General features: G+C 31.0%; 1 long non-coding RNA gene across 1 annotated transcript; it reads left to right on the forward strand.

Annotated features, from left to right (window-relative positions):
* Nucleotides 1-276: 276 nt before the first annotated feature.
* LOC134256727 (uncharacterized) lies at nt 277-2195 on the forward strand. Its single transcript, XR_009989774.1, has 3 exons — nt 277-579; nt 1854-1929; nt 2159-2195. It is a non-coding gene; the product is annotated as an uncharacterized LOC134256727 (long non-coding RNA).
* Nucleotides 2196-8035: the final 5840 nt, after the last annotated feature.

Consider the following 8035-nt stretch of genomic DNA (forward strand, 5'->3'; position numbering starts at 1 on the left):
AAACACCTCGAGTGCATCACAGGAAGTAGCCTCCCATGCCCTGAAAAAAATAGTTCCTGTCAAAAACCTTTATTTATTCACAAAGTACATAAAATTTACTAGGCACAGGTACCAAAGTTGTAAAAATGGCTTGGAAGAAAATAGAAAAACGCCTCAAAAGAAAAGAAAAATAATTTTATATGTATGGACCTACATTTGACTAAGTTCATTTTGATTGGTCAATTACCGGTGTGATACCTTGAAGAATATGTAAACAAGATGGCAGACAATAAAATCTGCATTTTTTCTTCTTGTTTTGAAACATCTTGTTCAGGAAAATTCTACCTCAAGAGACTCAGAATTTGATGAAAAATAGTTAACAAAGTAGGAATGATCTTTAAGAAAAGCCAAAGGGTTGATCTGGACATGATGAGTATTACACATATAGCTACTCGTAGAAAGGAAAATATGAGGAAATCAGGGTGGTATGGGGCGAAGGCCGAGAAGATTTTAACTATTCCCTTCAAGATGTCTTTGAAATAGAGATCGAGAGATACATGTACTGGTGTGGTAGTCCCCGACTAATCCCCATTGCAATGTGTAAGTATTTTTTTAATTTATAATTCTGTTCAGTTGTCTCATGTACCTGGTAACTGACTGTCTACTGAAATATAAGACAATAAAAACAAACAAACAAAACCATGAAAACTTGGATGCACAGTTGCACATATTACATGTACATGACATTGAATCATATACTACTGAAAAATAGTACCGGTATTTTATTTTCTATAAAATTCAGTATATTTGAAGAAAATTGTTTGAATAAATTTATGATTCCAAGTGATAATATGTTTGTGTCCATTCTATTTTAACAAACAGGATTTGTAGTAATCAAACCACGAAAATATTAAACCTTTGATTTTGACAATGATAACTGAATAATGGGTTAGATTTTTTGAAATTTTAAGCAATATGAGGACCGTAGAATATTTGAAAGAATTGATAAAAAAAATGTAAGTAAAGTGTAAAATTATGAAAATTAACTCAGTACATGTGTATGCAAACATGCAGATTTACAGCCGCTAATAGTGTTCTAGATCTAAGTACATATACTTTGTCATACTATGTGAAATCATTTTTGAGACCTTGATACAATTAAGTTATTTGCTCTGCAAGGTAATGCATTGTAAAGTAGGTAAAGAAATCTATCCAAGGGTGTAAGAATGTGACAAATCGATTTCATTTGTACTTGGAGTTCCTATGAATTAGTTAATTGTCATGAAGCACTCTTTATTGACTTTTCTAAGATGCAGCTTTCTGTCTCGTAATTTTATTTTACTGATCACTGTTTTTCAGCTATATATTGTAGGCATATCAATCTTACACACATTTTTGAATAGTTTTAGTTTTACAATATTGATCTGTACATATGAGATCATTCTGATGCTGTGTACTTTACATGTCAAGGACATATTGTACAAATTAAAAATAGTCACATTAAAGAACAAAATGAATTATACTACATTACATGTAGTATCTATAAAACACGTATGTTTTTATTACAATTAATTCATGATATAATAACATTTCATTTACCACTTTAAAAATTAATTGTTGTCAAATTCATTTCTACTCTAGATCTCCGGCAATTTGTCCAAACCGCAGAAAAGCTTTAACTGTGACAGTGTAAATTGAAAAAAAAAAAATGCTTGATGACAATTATTAACATTGAATCCCCTCCTTTACAAATCATTCCTCATGATTCAGAAAATGTTCAGGATAACATTTAAATATCAGGTACATGTAATATATATTTGATGTTTAGGATTTTAACCCAAACTTTCAAATTAAAAAATAATTTAAATTCACAGATCATTGCAGCCCTTGCAAGATTTTCCTAATGAAGATTCTCAAGATTACAGATCCTCTAGCAAGGAGACCAGACAGGTACATGTATTGTATATTAAGTTACATGTATTCATGGTGACTTTAGACATGATTGCCTTGACAATGCATAAAGGGAGATAATAATGTTTAGAGGTTGAAAATGCACATGTTTTATATATAGCGAAATTTTAAGATTCCAGTTTTAAGTTTTTAAAATAATTTTTGATGAATTTTTATCCAAACTGACCAAAAATTAATGGTATTTTTTTTTTTATTTTCATGTGAACAGATAGAAATGACCAGAGCAGAGGACACACAGCCCCCCCCCCCCAAAAAAAAAAATCACAGTGGACAGGAAGTAATGTTTACATGAAAAATAGAAAGCAGGAATAAGAACAGAAAGAAAAGAAGATCCAGTAAAAGTTGTCACTGGTGCAAGAAGGATATAGAGAGGGTTTTCGAAAAATCATTACTAAAATCCACAGCAAATTGCAAGGCTGAGCTATTTTTCAAACTTATGAAAGGACATAAAGAAATGTGATGTAATTTGAGGAAACCAAGCTGACATCAAATGAGAGAATATGGAGGAACAAATTTTAGCAGAATTTTTTTTAAGCAGAGCATCTGTTTTCCTTAGAGAATATGTGTATTCTAAATTGATTCTAAATTGATTGCTTGTATTTTTAAAAAATGTCACTGTTTAAGTGGAGCATACATTCCAATGTCATGTTTACTTCTTTTCTATAAAAGCAGTATTATGAAAAGAAGCAGTTTCTTCCCTTTTTATATCCCCACTCTGCAGGAGAGGTGGTATACTGATTTATTATATACCCCCACATGGACTCACACATCTATAGTTTTATACTGGCAGGCTTCACACAGTATGTCATGTATGATTAGAATATGAATACATTTTAACAAAACTGAGAACAAGATTAATTGTGAAACACTGATTCCCCCATACATGGCAACTTATGCCACGACTCCCACAAGGTATCCCAAGAATGGTCCTGTCACAAGGAAAACACCTGTGAAATATGAAAATCTAGTCTAACTTCAAAAGTTGAGGTTAAGGTTAAAGTTTTTTTTAAGTCAGTCAATGTCTAAGGTCAGGGTCAAATGGTTAAAAATATTTATACCCATTAAAAGAACATAATAGTATAACTGATCATCTGAATATGCTGATAAGCAATGTGATACTAAGAATTAATTCCACAATATTTAGCATATAAGGCCATTAAAAAAATTTGTTTGCCTTCCCCGAATAGAATGACTAAAATTCAAAACTTTTTTTTTTACATTGCAAGACAGGATGATTTTTTTTTCTTTTTATCCATCTTATCTTGTCAACAAATATTTTGAAATTTTCTGGGAAAAGATTTTTCAACCTACCCTCTGACTTAATAATTTTACCATGAGTTGGAGAGGGCAAAAAAACATTATAATCAAGATGGTCTTGCCAACTTGTTTTGACATTATATTGTCTGACTTACTTTTATATTTTCATTAGATACTTTCATATCATTTATTAAATATGAGTTTGCCTTTTTACTTAAATTATACATTTTAAAAAAAATAAACAATTGTTTTGAATTTGAACATATTTTAGTGAATAAATCAAAGGGATTGGAAACAATTACAGGCCAACAAAAGATTTTTAAGAATTGTTGGAAACTCACTTGTTTTATTTCATATTTAGAATAAAGTAACTAGAAGCCTGATTTGTTTCCATGGCAACATATTAATTTACCTGTCTCTTAGTTAATTGAAGAAGTTCTATTTAATTATTAAAAAGAAATTTAAATACTTGATGTATATTCATATAACATAACAATTTGTTCAGTTTGATAAAACATGTTCTTAGATGATCTTCTCTGTTATTTGTAATTAATGGGGGGGGGAAGGGTCATATAATTTCTAGAAAGCTGTACATTTACCCATAATTTTTTTTTTATTCTCATAAAACCTTAGAATATATAGTTTATTTAAAGATACATGGTTACAAATATATCAGTTGTCAAAATGGTGAAAAATTTAATTGAAATATGACTAAAAAAGTCAATTTTGGCAAATTGCCAGTTTTCATGCAATAATTTCTAGAAAGTTTTTGATTTACCCATAATTTTTTTTATTCTCATAAAACCTTAGAATATATAGTTTATTTAATGATACATGGTTACAAATATATCAGTTGTCAAAATGGTGAAAAATTTCATTGAATATGACTAAAAAAAGTCAATTTTGGCAAATTGCCAATTTTCATGCAATAATTTCTAGAAAGTTTTTAATTTACCCATTAAAAACCTTAGAATATATAGTTTATTTAATGATACATGGTTACAAATATATCAGTTGTCAAAATGGTGAAAAATTCCAATGAATATGACTAAACAAGAGGCCCAGGGGCCACAGCGCTCACCTGAGCACATCGGCTAGAAAAAAAGCACATATCAGATCAGAACTGAAAGTTTACTGGAGGGGGGGCTTGAATTTTAACCCCCCAGGGGGTCATGATTTGAACAAACTAGAATCTACACTACCTGAGGATGATTCCATTTAAATAGAAAAATATCACTAATCATGGCTTTGAAATACTTGAAAAGAAGATTTTAAAAGGTTTCCCTACATATCCCTATGTAAAACTTGGGTCGGCCATTTTGGCCCCACCCTAGCCCCAGGGGTCATGATTTGAACAAACTTGAATCTACACTACCTGAGGATGATTCCACATGCGTTTCATCTTTCCTGGCCCAGTGGTTCTTGAGAAAAAGATTTTTAAAGATTTTTCCTATATATTCCTATGTAAAACTTTGATCTGCCATTATGGCCCCAAACTAGCCCCAGGGGTCATGATTTGAACAAACTTGAATCTACACTACCTGAGGATGATTCAAGATGAGTTTCAGCTTTCCTGGCCGAGTGGTTCTTGATAAGAAAATTTTTAAAAAATTTTCCTATATATTTCTATGTAAAACTTTGGTCGGCCATTTTGGCCCCACCCCTAAGCCCCGGGGGTCATGATTTGTATAAAATTAAATCTGCACTACCAGGGGATGATTCCACATGAGTTTCATCTTTCCTGGCCCAGTGGTTCTTGAGAAGAAGATTTTTAAAGATTTTTCCTATATATTCCTATGTAAAACTTTGGTCGGCCATTTTGGCCCCACCCTAGCACCAGGGGTCATGATTTGAACAAACTTAAATCTACACTACCTGAGGATGATTCCATATGAGTTTCATCTTTCCTGGCCCAGTGGTTCTTGAGAAGAAGATTTTTAAAGATTTTTCCTATATATTCCTATGTAAAACTTTGGTTGGCCATTTTGGCCCCATCCTAGCCCCGGGGGTCATGATTTGAACAAACTTGAATCTACACTACCTGAGGATGATTCCATATGAGTTTCATCTTTCCAGGCCCAGTGGTTCTTGAGAAGAAGATTTTTTTAAAATGCCATTAATTTTTCTCTAATTCATAATTATCTCCCCTTGGAAAAGGGCGTGGCCCTTCATTTGAAGAAACTTGAATCCCCTTTACCCAAGGATACTTTGTAGCAAGTTGGTTGAAATTGGCCCAGTGGTTCTTGAGAAGAAGATGAAAATGTGAAAAGTTTACAACGACAACGACTACGACGACGACGACAACGACAACAACGACAGACAACGGACAAATTTTGATCAGAAAAGCTCACTTGAGCCTTCGGCTCAGGTGAGCTAAAAAGACAAATCTGGCAAATTGCCAATTTGCTAACAGCCTAAATGCTGCGATGAAAATTCGCTTAATATCCATTCAAATATCTTGAATGAAATATATTTCTGAGATTTAAGTTATATGAGCTCAGAGAATATAATTTTCATGTGAATTTACACTAATTTATTGAATGTGCACTAATTTAATTTAAAACAGAGCAAAATTTGCTTAATAGGAGGTTCTAAATATAACATCCTTGTTACAATGGCAACCAAATTGAAAAGTTAGACTATAACATCATTTTTATTACAGATATGCCAATTGTAGTAAATGGTGTGAAATTCAGCTAAATCGGAGACATGTCATGTCCACGACCCTGTTTAAAATTTTGATTTTTATAGAGAATTGATATTAAAATCTTTGTTTGGTGCATAATTTTTTCCCTTAATTCCAGTAAATTTATATAACTGGGGATACAAGGTAACTTCGACATATATTAGTAAATTTGCAATATCCGTGAAGTCGTACTAAATGACTTTTACTGTATTACACAAATGTTCCTCTTCAAAATACATGAAAACCCTTTTTAACTACCTTACATTTTCATGTTCATTGTTGAAAGCGGGGGCCTTCCAGATGGCCAACATCTCAATGATATCTAGTTACAAATGCATGCGGTTTAAAACATTGTATGATAAGTAATGCATCATGTCCTAAAACAATTAAATTATTTTTAAAAAGTATTTTCACTGTCATTTCGACGAATTATATTTGTCTTCATTTTGCTAGAATTCAAGTATGAAAGTTACCTGTATACTGTAAATGTATTTTAGAACAAATTACAGAATTATATATTCTCAATATTCTGAATAATTTTCCATGTCAACCAATATCTAGGAACATGTTCTAATTTTACCTATAAAAGTAATAAGAATGTCAATATATTGATGAAATATTTGACACAATCTCTGGTCAGCCATATATTTATATTTCATGAGTGCATGAAATGCATGTACATAGATCATTCACAAAACTTTGTTTATTGGAAGTTAATTTGTTGTCTACATGAAAATCTTATTGGTGAACAGACATTACAGGCACATGCTTTTGTAAACCAATGCACAAATGCAGGATAATATAAATTTTTATACATGTGCATACTACACTGTACTAGTATTTGTTTAAAGGTCAAGATTATCACAAAAATAATTATCCTCTTTATTTGAAGAATAAAACAATTTTTTTTAAGTTTGATTTTATGTATCTTTTTATTTAGCATACATGTATGTAATGTATGTAATCATAATAAAAATATTATGAAATTAAATATGCTTATTCTGAGTTTATATTGGTATGTTTATCAAGATAAATTGATATTCTGCTAGTACAAATATCTAGCTCTGTTGTTTAAAATTTGATAAATTCGCATAAAAATTAAAATATATAGTGAAAGTCTAAGACCTTTCTTAATTGGGAATTTAATTTTTCGAACCTGCATGAAAGTTAACCTGGTTCTGTCAGTCATGTATATATTTCACCGTATCCTCTATATAATGTATAATCACATTCATGTTTGGTTTAGCCCCTTCTATAAGGTGGAGTCATAAAAAAAAATGCTAATTTTAATACAAATAAGAAAATTTTATAATCATTTGAAGAACTGCAGGGGCGCCAAGTTGACTCAGGTGAGGTTTAAGGCTACTGAGTACTAAAATTTTTGTTCATGATTAAATTCAAAGTGCGACCTTAGAAAATTTAAGCCAATTAAAGTGAAAATTAATTTAACAATTTTATTATGAGGAACATTAAAGTATAAATCATTGCATCTATTAAATCGTCAGAGGTTCATTTAAAATATAATTATTATATACTAAATAGATATTTTACAACTGCGTGTAGAGAGGATATAGGATTGACATATACAGGTATAGTAATGACAATGTTTGTATTCAATGCAAAGAAAGAAAAAAAAACACTTGGAGAACAGTTGGGGGAAGGGGCAGGCAGCCTCAAAAATTTTCTTAAATAAACGGACGTAATTTTTCTGTAAGATTTAACATTGGAATTTGCCATAGGTTCATACAATATTTTGACAAATCTCAAGGAATTGCCAATTTATTTTTTTTTTCTTAGGATTTTAGGGTATAAAAGGACTTAAGTTGAAATTTTAATTCTGCAGTAGAAAATTAAATGTATTATATTTGATAGTATTAAATAAATAAATAAGTAAATAAATACACAGTTTGTATCTGTATCTTTGTAAATTCACTAGCATTTCAAATTCACAAAACAAACATGCATATTACACAAGCATTAACTTTCGTAATTTTGGGTATATGCTCCCTTTACCACCAAACAACTCATACACAATCCCACAAAAGAGAGTTGTGAAATAAGGCTATAGTAATTTTCCTTTTACAAAATGTATAATGATTTTTTTTTTCATTACCCGTTAGTTCCCCCCCCCCCCCCGCCGCC

This window comes from Saccostrea cucullata, unplaced genomic scaffold (assembly GCF_032062105.1).
Source record: "Saccostrea cucullata isolate Sc308-1 unplaced genomic scaffold, CSIRO_AGI_Scuc_v1 ctg2097, whole genome shotgun sequence".
Taxonomy (NCBI): domain Eukaryota; kingdom Metazoa; phylum Mollusca; class Bivalvia; order Ostreida; family Ostreidae; genus Saccostrea; species Saccostrea cuccullata.